This window comes from Eptesicus fuscus, chromosome 6, assembly GCF_027574615.1.
Source record: "Eptesicus fuscus isolate TK198812 chromosome 6, DD_ASM_mEF_20220401, whole genome shotgun sequence".
In the NCBI taxonomy this organism is placed as follows: domain Eukaryota; kingdom Metazoa; phylum Chordata; class Mammalia; order Chiroptera; family Vespertilionidae; genus Eptesicus; species Eptesicus fuscus.
In genome coordinates, this window is record NC_072478.1 from 5921332 (window position 1) to 5933855 (window position 12524).

Below are 12524 nucleotides of genomic sequence, written 5' to 3' on the forward strand. Positions count from 1 at the left end.
GCTGCCCCTGCCCTCGCAGGGCCCAGTCCCCACATATGAGCGCCCTGGGGTCCCCCAGATGAGTGTCTATGCCACCAGCTTCTGCCTGGAAGGGCTGTTGGGGAGCAGGAAATGCACCCATAGCTGAAGAGTGATGGAAACTTCCGGAAGGTTCTCCCAGTGGCTTGGCTGGAGTCTCCAGGTCGGGAGAGGAGACTACTTGTTAGCGTACTTGTTAGGCCACATTCCCCGCCGAGGACTGCTGGCCCAGAAGCACGCTCCATCCGCCCGCCTGCCAGGAGAATCTGTGGGCGTGGCTCTGGAGAGTTCCGACGCCGAGCCACATGAGGGGGTGGGGGTGGGGGGGTGGGAAGACCCTGGAGGCCATGGTGGGGGGTGGGGGGTCAGGGAATGCACCCTGGCGGGATCCGGGAGCCGCAGCGTCTGCCTCCGGTCGGGGTGCCTCTGGGGGTCCTTTGATTGTCTACCTCTCCGGTTCTGAAACCACACCTGGATTCTGGACTGAGGAATCTGGGTTTGCTTGGCTAGTTCTTCTCGGACAGTGATATCAGGGTAGGGGTCCTTTTCAAAGGCCTCGATAAGAACCCGAAGTTGGTTTTTGCTGAACTTGGTCCTCTTGCACCTCCCGCTTCCTCCGGGCCTGTTGGAGGCCATGTCCTAGGGCACCTACCCACCAGCAGGGACCCAGGCAGGAACTGCCTTCCAACTGGAGTCTGGTAGGGAAGTCTGCATCCCTTTAAATACAGTTGGAACTGATGGGGGAATGCAAAGAAGATTATGTGAAAGTAGGAGGAAGTAAGGCGGGGAAATCTCTGGAATGGCATTACGGGATAGCTTAAACGATGTGCCCACTTGAGGGTGGTTACCCTTATGAGGGGTCTAAAAAGAGAGGCATTTCAAAGGTGTGTTAATCCATGGACACAGACAATAGGATGGTGAAGACCTGGGGCAAGGAGTGGGGGCAGGCTAGAAGGGTTCAATGAATGGAAAAGGGGACTCTGTAATACTCTCAGCAATAAAGATTTAATAAAATAAAACAACAACAACAAAGGAGTGTTAACCAGGCCAGGGCCCCATGTTATTAATTCTAATTGACCTTCCTGTTAGCAGTTTTATGACTGGGATTTCCCGAGTTCTGTAAATCTTTACCCAGTTTAGTGTTAGGTTTTTAAATTTGTCAGAAGCCTGTATTTTAGCGTACTTGTTAGGTTGTTGTTGTTTTTTTGTCAGGTTTTTAAAGAATGAATCTTTGAAGATGAAAAATATTTGTAGGAACATTTTCTTTTCTTTTTGCCAAAGCATCAAACAGTTGTCTGTAAATGATAAAAATCTTTAAAATGGCCATGGTAAAAGGGGACATCTGTAATACTCTCAACAATGAAGATAATTTTTTTTTTCTGGGTACAGTGAACTTTATTGATGGTGCACGGCAAAGTAGGGCTCCCTGAGCCCCTCCCCTTCTTCAGGGGTCTGGGATGGAAACAGTGGTCAGGAGATTCTCAGTGTGTCGGGGATCAATCTGGGCAGGGACTCCCCAGCAGCTGAGGGCCTCTCTTCCTCTCGCTGGGGCTGGTGGTCCAGGGGTTCTTACTCCTTGGAGGCCATGGGGACCAGACGGTCCACCACCCTGTTGCTGTAGCCAAATTCATTGTCAGACCAGGAAACGAGCTTGACAAAGTGGTCATTGAGGGCAATGCCAGCCCCAGCATCAAAGGTGGAGGAGTGGGTGTCACGTTAAAGTCACAGGAGACAACCTGGTCCTCAGTGTAGCCCAGGATGCCCTTGAGGGGGCCTCTGATGCCTGCTTCACTACCTTCTTTATATGATCGTATTTGGCAGCTTTCTCCAGGCGGCAGGTCAGATCCACAACCGACACATTGGGGGTGGGGACACGGAAGGCCATGCCAGTGAGCTTCCCATTCAGCTCAGGGATGGCCTTGCCCACAGCCTTGGCAGCGCCGGCAGAAACAGGGATGATGTTCTGGGCAGCCCCTCGCCCATCACGCCACAGCTTCCCAGGGGCCATCCAGGGTCTTCTGGGTGGCGGTGATGGCATGGACTGTGGTCATGAGTCCCTCCACGATGATGAAGTTGTCATAGATGACCTTGTCCAGGGGGAGCAAGCAGTTGGTGGTGCAGGAGGCATTGCTGACAATCTTGAGGGAGTTGTCATACTTGTCATGGTTCACACCCATCACAAACATGGGGGCATCCACAGAAGGGGCAGAGATGATGACCCTCTTGGCTCCGCCCTTCAAGTGAGCCCCAGCCTTCTCCATGGTAGTGAAGACACCGGTGGACTCCACCACATACTCAGCACCAACATCACCCCATTTGATGTTGGCAGGATCTCGCTCCTGGAAGATGGAGATGAGCTTTCCACTGCTGACAAGCTTCCCGTTCTCAGCCTTGCCTGTGCCTTTGACCTTGCCATGAGTAGAATCATACTGGAACATGTAGACCATGTAGTTGAGGTCAATGAAGGGGTCATTGATGGCGACAATATCCACTTTGCCAGAGTTAAAAGCAGCCCTGGTGACCAGGCGCCCAATGCGGCCAAATCCGTTCACTCCGAGCTTCACCATCGTGTCTCAGGGTTGTGGCTGCTGGCACAGCGCAGGAGGAGAGGCTGTCTGACGAACAGGAGGAGCAGAGAGCCAGATAATTTTTTTTAATGGCTATGGTTGACGAGCTGGTCAATTCCCATACATACATATAAAGAATGAAGTTGTCTTAGCTATCTATCCAACTTTAGTTACTTTGACCATCTATAAAATTCTTTTCTCAAGATCTCTCCTCCATGAACCTTCTGCAACTTCCACAAAATTTCTGCAACTTATATATAACTTTCAGGTTGTTTTTTTTCCCATTTCTTTATTCCCCGCCATTACCCCTCTCCTCAACCTCCCCACTCATGCCCTCACCCCCTGTTGTCTGTGTCCATTGGTTAGGCCCATATGCATGCATACAAGTCCTTTGGTTGATCTCTCCCCCTTACCCCCACCCTCCCCTACCTTCCCTCTGAGGTTTGATGGTCTGATTGATTTTTCTCTGTCTCTGCTTTTGTTCATCAGTTTATGTTGTTCATTATATTCCATAAATGAGTGAGATCATGTGATACTTATCTTTCTCTGACTGGCTTATTTCATTTAGCATAATGCTCTCCAGTTCCATCCATGCTGTTGCAAATGGTAAGAACTTCCTTTTTACCGCAGTGTAGTATTCTATTGTATAGATGTAACACAGTTTTTTAATCCACTCATCTGCTGATGGGCACTTAGGCTGTTTCCAAATCTTAGCTATTGTAAATTGTGCTGCTATGAACATAGGAATGCATATATCCTTTCTGATTGGTGTTTCTAGTTTCTTGGGAGATATTCCTAGAAGTGGGATCACTGGGTCAAATGGGAGCTCCATTTTTAGTTTTTATAACTTTCAGTTTTTGTCATATCTTTCCCTGTCTTATTTTGAAACAATTTTACTTTAGGACAAAATTACTTTTCTATTTCTTTTTATACAAAAACAAAAATCCAAAACTAAAACCAAACCAAACAAAAACCACCCATATCCTTTATATCCTTATTAAAAAAATATTCTATTTTCCCCTCAACAACAGTGCATCTCTATACTTCATACCTTCTTCTACTGAAAACATGTCTTATTTTTCATATACAGTCTTTTTGTTTCATGATTTTCTTTTTTAAAAAAATATTTTTATTTCAGAGAGGAAGGGAGAGGGAGAGAGAGATAGAAACATCAATGATAAGAGAGAATCATTGATCAGCTGCCTCCTGCGCACCCCATACTGGGGATCGAGCCCACAACCCTGGCATGTGCCCTTGACCAGAATCAAACCCGGAACCCTTCTGTCGGGACCCTTCAGTCCACAGGCCGATGCTCTATCCACTGAGCCAAATTGGCTAAAGCCTTATTATTTTCTAGAAGTTTTGTAAACACTACAGCTGTTTCACAAATTAATTTTGGCAGGGGTCTACAGTCTGTTTTAAAGATTTTTAAAAATTGATTTTTAGAGAGAGAGAAAGAAAGAGGGAGAGAGAAACATTAATGTGAGAGCGAATGTTAATCAGCTACCTCCTGCATACCCCCTACAGAGGGCCAAGCCCACTAACCCCAGCATGTGCCCTGACCAGGAATCAAGCCGGCAACCTTTCTGTGCATGGGAAGACGCCCAATCATCTGAGCCTCTCCGGCTGGGCAAACAGTCATATTTTTTAAAGGCTTGCCCTTGACTAGAGCAATGCAGACATAGCCAAGGAATGCCAACAACCACCAGAAGTTAGAAGAGGCAAGGAATAGATTCTTTCTCGATCCTCCAGCCCTACCTACCATCACCTTGACTTGGGCCCAGTGATACTGACTTTGGATTTTGGCTTCTAGAACTGTGAGAGAATATATGTTTTGTTGTTTTTTAATAGATTAATAAAAGGCCTTGCCTGGCTGGTATTGCTAAGTGGTTAGAGCATTGGCTGGAGAACCAAAGGGCACATACCTGGGTTGTAGGTTCCATCCCTGGCCAGGTTGGGGAGCACGCAGGAGGCAACCAGTTGAAGTGTCTTTCTCACATTGAAGTATCTCTCTCCCCACCCCCGCTTCTTCCCTCCTTTCCACTCTCTAAAAATCGATGGAAAAAAATGTCCTCAGGTGAGGATTAAAAAAAGACCTTTTTAGTTTTCTCCCTTCAGTCTCTGTGGACAATGTTATAGTTAGTTCTTAGGTGTTTACATGTTAAAGACATGATAAGAGTTATAACTTTAAGAGATGGAGAAGGACTAAGTGTTGTTTTTTTAACTTACCAAAATGTCAGAATTTTAGGAATTTTGTATAATTTCTAGAACATTTATATGAACAATATATCAAAATAATCAAAGGTTTAGCATAATTTATTTGACAATGCTTCCTGTGTAATTTAATACATCAAATAAGACTGATTAGTGTAACTTCCCCACTTTACAAAGTGAGAGAACAGACACCCAGTTCCTAAGAGTGCGTCCTGTGGCAAACCTGCCCATCGTGGTGTTGAGCAGCTGAAGTTTGCTGGAAGCCTTCGGTCTGCTGCTGAGGAGCGAGGGGCGAGCTGGGTTCCCCTGTGGGGCTCCGAGAGTCCTAAATTCTTACTGCTCGGTGAAGATTCCACGCACACATTCTTTGAGGTTATCCCTATCCATCCCATTAAGCTATCAGATGGAATCTGACACCCAGTGGATAACCAAACCAGTCCACAAGCACAGGGAGATGCAAGGTCAATGTGCTGGCAACTGGGGCAACAACCCCCCTTGGCGGGAAAACCCCCGCCCTTGAGGGAAAAATCCCTCTTATCACAGTTAAAGACATGTGACCTCCAGCTCCTTTTTCTTTTTTTAATAGGTCCAATGTCTCCACACCCTCACCAATATTGTTTTCTTTTTAAAAAATTATATCCATCCTAGTGGGATAAATCTCAAAAATGCCCCATGCCCCTCTCAGGCTATGCTTATCGAGATTGCAGAGCAGTCAATCCAACTCACTGGATATTGATTACGTTTTTCAAATACTGTGTGCACATTCTACGTTGTCCCTCGACCCCGATCTTCTCCTCGCTCCAGATCAGCGATTTTCAACCGAAGTGCCAGTTGAAAACGTGCAACAGCTGACTATTCAGTCAGAGGCACTGACCTCTTTTCCTTTAGATTTGTCAAGTAAAAAAATGACCACAGCCAACACCACAATAGCCATCCAATGTGAATAATCAAAATTATACCTTTTTTTTGGGGGGGGGGGAGGAGAGTCAGATAAAAAAAATAATCTATTTTTTGGTGTGCTGCAGAATTTTAGTAATTAGTTTATGTGAGCCATGAGATGAAAACGATTGAAAACTGCTGCTCTAGTTGGCTGGTGTACCTCAGTGATTATGAACCAGGAGGTCAGGGCGCATGCCTGGGTTTTGGGCTCGATCCTCAGTAGGGGACAGCCGATCCATCATTCCATCTTATCATTGATCACCTCCCTTCCTCTCTCTGAAATCAATAAAAAATATGTTTTAAAAATCATGGTGAAATACAAATAATATAAATTTACCATCTTAGCCGTTTTTAGGTGTGCAGTTCAATAGCATGAAGCGTATTCACATTGTTGTGCAGCCATCAGCACCATCCGTCTCCAGAACTTGCAAAACTGAAATTCCTGAACACAGCTTCTCATTTCACCTTCCTCCCTCTCCTGGTAACCACCACTCTACTTTCTGTCTCTCTGAATTAGACTAAGCACCGTATGTAAGTGGAATCACACAGCATTTGTCTTTTTGTGTCTGGCTCATTTCACTTAGCATAATGTCCGCAAGCTTCATTCGTGTCATAACATGTGTCAGAATTTCCCATGTTTTGTTTATCCATTCATCCGTTAGTGGGCACATGAGTTTCTTTCACCTCTTGGCTATTATGTATAGTGCTGCTACGAACATGAGTGTGCGAATATTTCTTTGAGACCCTGCTTCCAATTCTGTAGGGTGTATACCCAGAAGTGAGCGAAATTGCTGGGTCACATGGGAATTCTATAGTACTTTTTTTTAGGAACCTCCATACTGTTTTCCATAGTGGCTGCATCATTTTACATCCCCACCAACGGTGCACAAGGGTTCTAATTTATCCACATCCTTATCCACACTTGTTTATTAGTAGCCATCCTAATGGGTCTGAGATGGTATCTCATGGTGGTTTTGTGTTTCCTGTAATTTCCAATACAATCAATATTGCAATGAAAAGCCTTGTGAATAAGGTGGGATGCTCGATTTTGCTTATAATAACAGGAATGCAAAATAAAAATGCACTAAGTTGTCATTTCCCAGCTAAAGCCTAAGGGCTTACAAACATACTCTGCGGGCAAGGCCGTGGGGGAGCTGGCGTTCACATAAGTTGATTCAGGACATGCAGAATGATACAGCCTGCCTGGCTGGCATGGCTCAGTGGTTGAGGGTCGACCTATGAACCAGGAGGTTATGGTTCGATTCCGAGTCAGGGCACATGTCTGGGTTATGGGCTTGGCCCCAGTGGGGGGCATGCAGGAGGCAGCCGATCAATGATTCTCATCATTGATGTTTCTATCTCTCTCTCCCTCTCTGAAATCAATAAAAATTATATATTTTTAAAAATGGTACAACCTGCTGTTTATGAAAATCTGACAACATGCATCAAAGTTGCACGGGCCTTCACCCTCTAGCCAAGCCGTCCCACTTCCCTGAATTCCTCCCACACCCGCAGCCCTGACGTGAAGAGCTGTCTCCATTGTGAATGGTTTCCGTAGGTCCCCTTCCCGGGAGGAGTTGTGAGGTCGGTGTGCCTTTTCTCATTTCCAACCCCCACCGGGAGACCAACTGGGCAGGCTTTGCAGGTGCCAGACAGAATGTCCCTTCAGACCCGCGCCGCGGTGGGAAGTGGATAAATTCCTCCTCTTCGACCCCAGGGGGCGTTCGGAGACACATTTCATAAGGTCCCCCGGCGTGTCCTGGGGGACGGCGTGGAGGTCACCTTGGTAACGCGGGCTTGTGTCGGCGCGCTCTCCTTTCCTGGCCGCTTACACTCCTCACTGTCATCGCCTGAATCAGCCCCCCACAGGCTCTGCTTTCAGGAGAACCCAGGCCAAGTCAGATACAGAATAGTGCACTCCACCAGATTCATACGAGCTTATAAATGTGTCCGGCAGTATGTTTAGTATTTAAATAGCAGAACTTAAAACGAAAAGCAAAAATCCTTACCCTGCCCTAATCCGATTCCACGTGGGAATCAGTAGACATAGATTTAAACCACTTTCACTGCACAAACAAGGGAAGGACTTCGGGGGGCTGAACCCCCTGCCCAGGCCCAGCCACTCACAGCCTTCTCCGCGGTTGGGACTGGAGCACGGGGGCGCCCCCTGCTGGTAACGCGGAGCCTGGGCCGCGTGGCGCCTCCTGTAGGGGCAGCACCTTCCCTGGGGTGGGGGGGCGGGCGGGCCCTGGATCTGTTTGTTCCTACACGCTCCTGAAGCCGCTTTGAGATTCTGGGGGACGCCTCTCCCTTGGTGCCTCAATAGTCAGGAGCCCAGGGCTCCTCCCCCAGAGTGCAGCTCCTCTAGTGTCCCTCTTGGCCAGCTGCCCTGGGCCATCGAACCGACTGGAGAATGGAAGGGGCACTGGATTGGGACATGGCCCGGAGTCTGGTTCTGCCCTGCCCCGTTGGCCGGGTCTCTGCCTGTGCACCTCCCTGAGCCTGCTTCTGGGGGGTTTGGGATTGCTGAGAGGCCCCGGGGAGACCGCTGGTGAGGACCCCGCATTGAGGTCTGGCCCTGGAATCGTCACTGACCCAACTGCCTGAGCCCCCTCCTCTCCCCCCCAACCCGACGCTGTCCTTGTGGTGACTTTTGGTTCCTGTTGCTCAGCTGGAAGGTGCCTTACACCCACTCCACCCCACACACTTCCGGTGACTTCGCACTGCCCTGGGCCTGGCAAGAAGCTTTCCTTTATCTGTTAAACTAGGCCAGGGTCTTGGGGAAGCCTGACGTTTCTCAGACTCTTTGGCTCAGTAATAATTCAACTCTAAAATAAATATTGAATTCCAGGACCAAAACACTCTGTCTTATCAGTCAACAGACTCAGCCCTGAACGGGGAAAAACAGACTCAGCCCTGAACAGGGAAAAACAGACTCAGCCCTGAACGGGGAAAAACCGGGGGGAAAGGTGTGGAAGGTGAGGAAGGCCAGGGCTTTAGTGCAGCATGGGTGGGATACTGCCTGTCTCCTGGCTGGTTGATTGATTGATTGATTGATTGATTGGGTGGCTGTTGACTGAGGTGACTCCTTCAAAGACTAAATGAAATTTAGGGGTGCTACGAAGCTGATTTCGCCTTACGAGCTCTGAGCCCCACTCATTGGAGGGAAACAGGGCAAATTTGCTCTTTGATGGTGACAATCTGGATTTAATTTAGTCTTTTGGGTGATTCTTCCATCTTTCAAATGCTCTTCCTTTCTCCCTTCTCGTCTGTAGCCGACACTGGGCTGCCTGTGTAACACTATCCTCTGCTTCTGCTGCTTTGCCAACAGGACTGCGGCTGGGTTCAGGGGTAAATCCAGACCCTAACCTGCATTCCTCACAGCAGAGCCGCTCCCTGGCCTTGGTTGGCTGGGGCTGAGCACGTAAATTTAACCCAAGTCCAGAAAGCTTTCTGATTTTCAGAACTATGAATTTTGGGTTGGGGATAAAGGACTATGGACATGCTTTAATTTGCATTTCTCTGAGTACTTGTGAGGCCTCGTAAGTTTTAGGCCACTTATGTCCTGTTTTCTTTTCGTTCTCTTATTTATTGACTGGAGGCCTGGTGCACAAAAATTTGTGCACTCGGGAGTGTCCCTTAGCCCGGCCTGCACCCTCTCACAATCCGGGACCCCTCAGGTAGGGTCCCTAGGCCTGGTCTGAGATCAGGCCCTATCAGGGCTTTCCTTTCCCCAGCTGCAGGCAAGCTGGCCCCACTCCCGCCGCTGCCACTGCTTGCCATCTGTGCAGTGCTGTCCCCCCTCCCCTGCCACCAGTGGCCTCCCTCTGCAGGCGACAGGTGTGGGGTGTGATGGCTTGGCTGGCCTGGGCCTCCCTCTGTGGGGCGATCGCTGTCCAGCAGCACATCTGCCATAGAGTCGCTGAAGGTGGCGGAGGCCTCCCTCTTTCTTTGCTAGGTGGCAGGGCCAGCCCTGCGAGGGGCCACCTGCCTACCCGATCGCCCCGAACCACTCACCTGCCTACCTGATCACTGCTAACCACTTGCCTGCCTACCTGATCACCCCTAACTGCTTGTTGCAGGAAGAGACCAGCCCTGTGAGGGGCCGTCTGCCTACCTGATCACTCCTAACCGCTAGCCTGCCTGTCTGATAGCCCCTAACTGCTTGCTTGGGGGCGGGGCCAGCCCAGCGGTCTCTACTCAACTGGTCTCTGGTAGTTCCGGTTGTTACGCTTATGATGGCTGGCCTTTTATTATATACGATTGATTGATTTTAGAGAGAGAGCAAGGGAAATAGATAGGTAAACATTGATTTGTTGTTCCACTTATTCATACATTCCTTGCTTCTTGTATGCACCTTGACTAGGGAACTCTCAATCTTGGCATATCGGATGGCTGTCTAACCAACTGATATGCCTGGTCAGGGCACGTTCTGTTTTCTTACTGGTCTGTAAAATTGTAGGTGCTATTGTATATATTAAGGCTTTTGGCTCTTTGTGTTTCACATATTTTATAAATATTTTCTTAGCCTATCATTTGCTTATATAGTTTCTTATATCTTTTTTCTAGAAAAATTTAAGATTTGTGTGTAGTCAAATATATATTTCTTTTAGCTTCTTGGTTTCCAGACTTATTTAGGGAGTTTACCCCACCCCCAAGTTATATAAATACTAGAGGCCCGATGCACGAAGATTCGTGCAAAAATGGGCCTTCCTTCCCATGGCTACCGGCACCGCCTTTGCTCTGGCCAGAGCAGCCTTTCTGCCTTCCCATGCTTCCCAGAGGCCCAGAGTGGCTGGGGTGGTGCGGAACGCTTGTGTCGTTGCTTGGCGCCTGAGTATGCAAATTAACCTGCCAATGTTTGTTGGGTTAATTTGCATACTCACTCCTGATTGGCTGGTGGGCGTCACTAAGGTACGGTCAATTAGCATGTTACTCTTTTATTAGGTAGATTCTTTTGTTTTTTTTTCTTCTACTACCTTAATTTGTTTTATATTCAAAACAAATTAAGGTAGTAATTTGTTTTATCTTCAAAACAAATTAAGGTAGCATCTGTGCAGTGCTGTTCCCCCTCCCCTGCCACCAGTGGCCTCCCTCTGCAGGCGACAGGTGTGAGGTGTGATGGCTTGGCTGGCCTGGGCCTCCCTCTGTGGGGAGAATCAACACATTAAAAATTGTTTTGTGTTGCCGAAGCCGGTTTGGCTCAGTGGATAGAGTGTTGGCCTGCAGACTCAAGGGTCCCGGGTTCGATTCGGTCAAGGGCATGTACCTTGGTTTCGGGCACATCCCCAGTAGGGGGTGTGCAAGAGGCAGCTGATCGATGTTTCTCTCTCATCGATGTTTCTAACTCTCTATCCCTCTCTCTTCCTCTCTGTAAAAAATCAATAAAATATATTTTTTAAAAAAATTGTTTTGTGTTATTTTAGAGTAGAGTTTCTCAGTCATGAAACTATTAACATTTGGGGCCAGATAATTTTTGTTGTGGTGGTGGGTGTGCTCCTGGAAGGGAGAATGCACTGGATCCTCCATCCTAAGGGTTTTTTTTTTTTTTTAATATATTTTATTGATTTTCCACAGAGAGGAAGGGAGAGGGATAGAGAGCTAGAAATGTCGATGAGAGAGAAACATCGACCAGCTGCCTCCTGCACACCTCCCACTGGGGATGTGCCCGCAACCAAGGTATATGCTCTTGACCGGAATCGAACCCGGGACCTTCCAGTCCGCAGGCCGACGCTCTATCCACTGAGCCAAACCGGTTTCGGCTTTTTTAAATATATTTTATTGATTTTTTTACAGAGAGGAAGGGAGAGGGACAGAGAGTCAGAAACATCGATGAGCCGAAACCAGTTTGGCTCAGTGGATAGAGCGTCAGCCTGTGGACTCAAGGGTCCCAGGTTTGATTCCGGTCAAGGGCATGTGCCTTGGTTGCAGGCACATCCCCAGTAGGGGGTGTGCAGGAGGCAGCTGATAGATGTTACTCTCTCATCAATGTTTCTAACTCTCTTATCCCTCTCTCTTCCTCTCTGTAAAAAATCAATAAAATATTTTTTAAAAAAAAGAAAGAAACATCGATGAGAGAGAAACACCGATCAGCTGCCTCCGGCACACCCCCTAATGGGGATGTGCCCACAACCAAGGTACATGCCCTCAACCAGAATCGAACCTGGGACCCTTGAGTCCATAGGCCGACACTCTATCCACTGAGCCAAACCAGTCAGGGCAGGGTTTGTTTTATTTTAAAGAAATCTTTATTGTTCAGATTATTACAGTTGTTCCTCTTTTTCTTCCCCATAGCTCCCCTCCACCCAGTTCCCATCCCACCCTCTGCCCTTACCTCCCCACCCCCACTGTCCTCATCCATAGGTGTGTGATTTTTGTCCAGTCTCTTCCCGCACCCTCCACACCCCGTTCCCCCTTAGAATTGTAAGTCCACTCCCTTTCTATGCCCCTGATTCTATTATATTCACCAGTTTATTCTGTTCATCAGATTTTTTATTCACTTGATTTTTAGATTCACTTGTTGATAGATATGAATTTGTTGTTCATAATTTTTATCTTTAACTTTTTCTTCTTCTTCCTCTTCTTACAGAATACCCTTCAGCATTTCATATAGTCCTGGTTTGGTGGTGATGAACTCCTTTAGCTTTTTCTTATCTGTGAAGCTCTTTATCTGACCTTCAATTCTGAATGATAGCTTTGCTGGGTAGAGTAATCTTGGTTGTAGGTTCTTGCTACTCATCGCTTTGAATATTTCTTGCCACTCCCTTCTGGCCTGCATAGTTTCTA

The 12524-nt window shown here is 47.6% G+C and overlaps 1 pseudogene; it reads right to left on the reverse strand.

Moving 5' to 3' along the window:
* Positions 1-1506: 1506 nt before the first annotated feature.
* On the reverse strand, positions 1507-5970 carry LOC129149366 (glyceraldehyde-3-phosphate dehydrogenase-like; annotated as a pseudogene).
* Positions 5971-12524: the final 6554 nt, after the last annotated feature.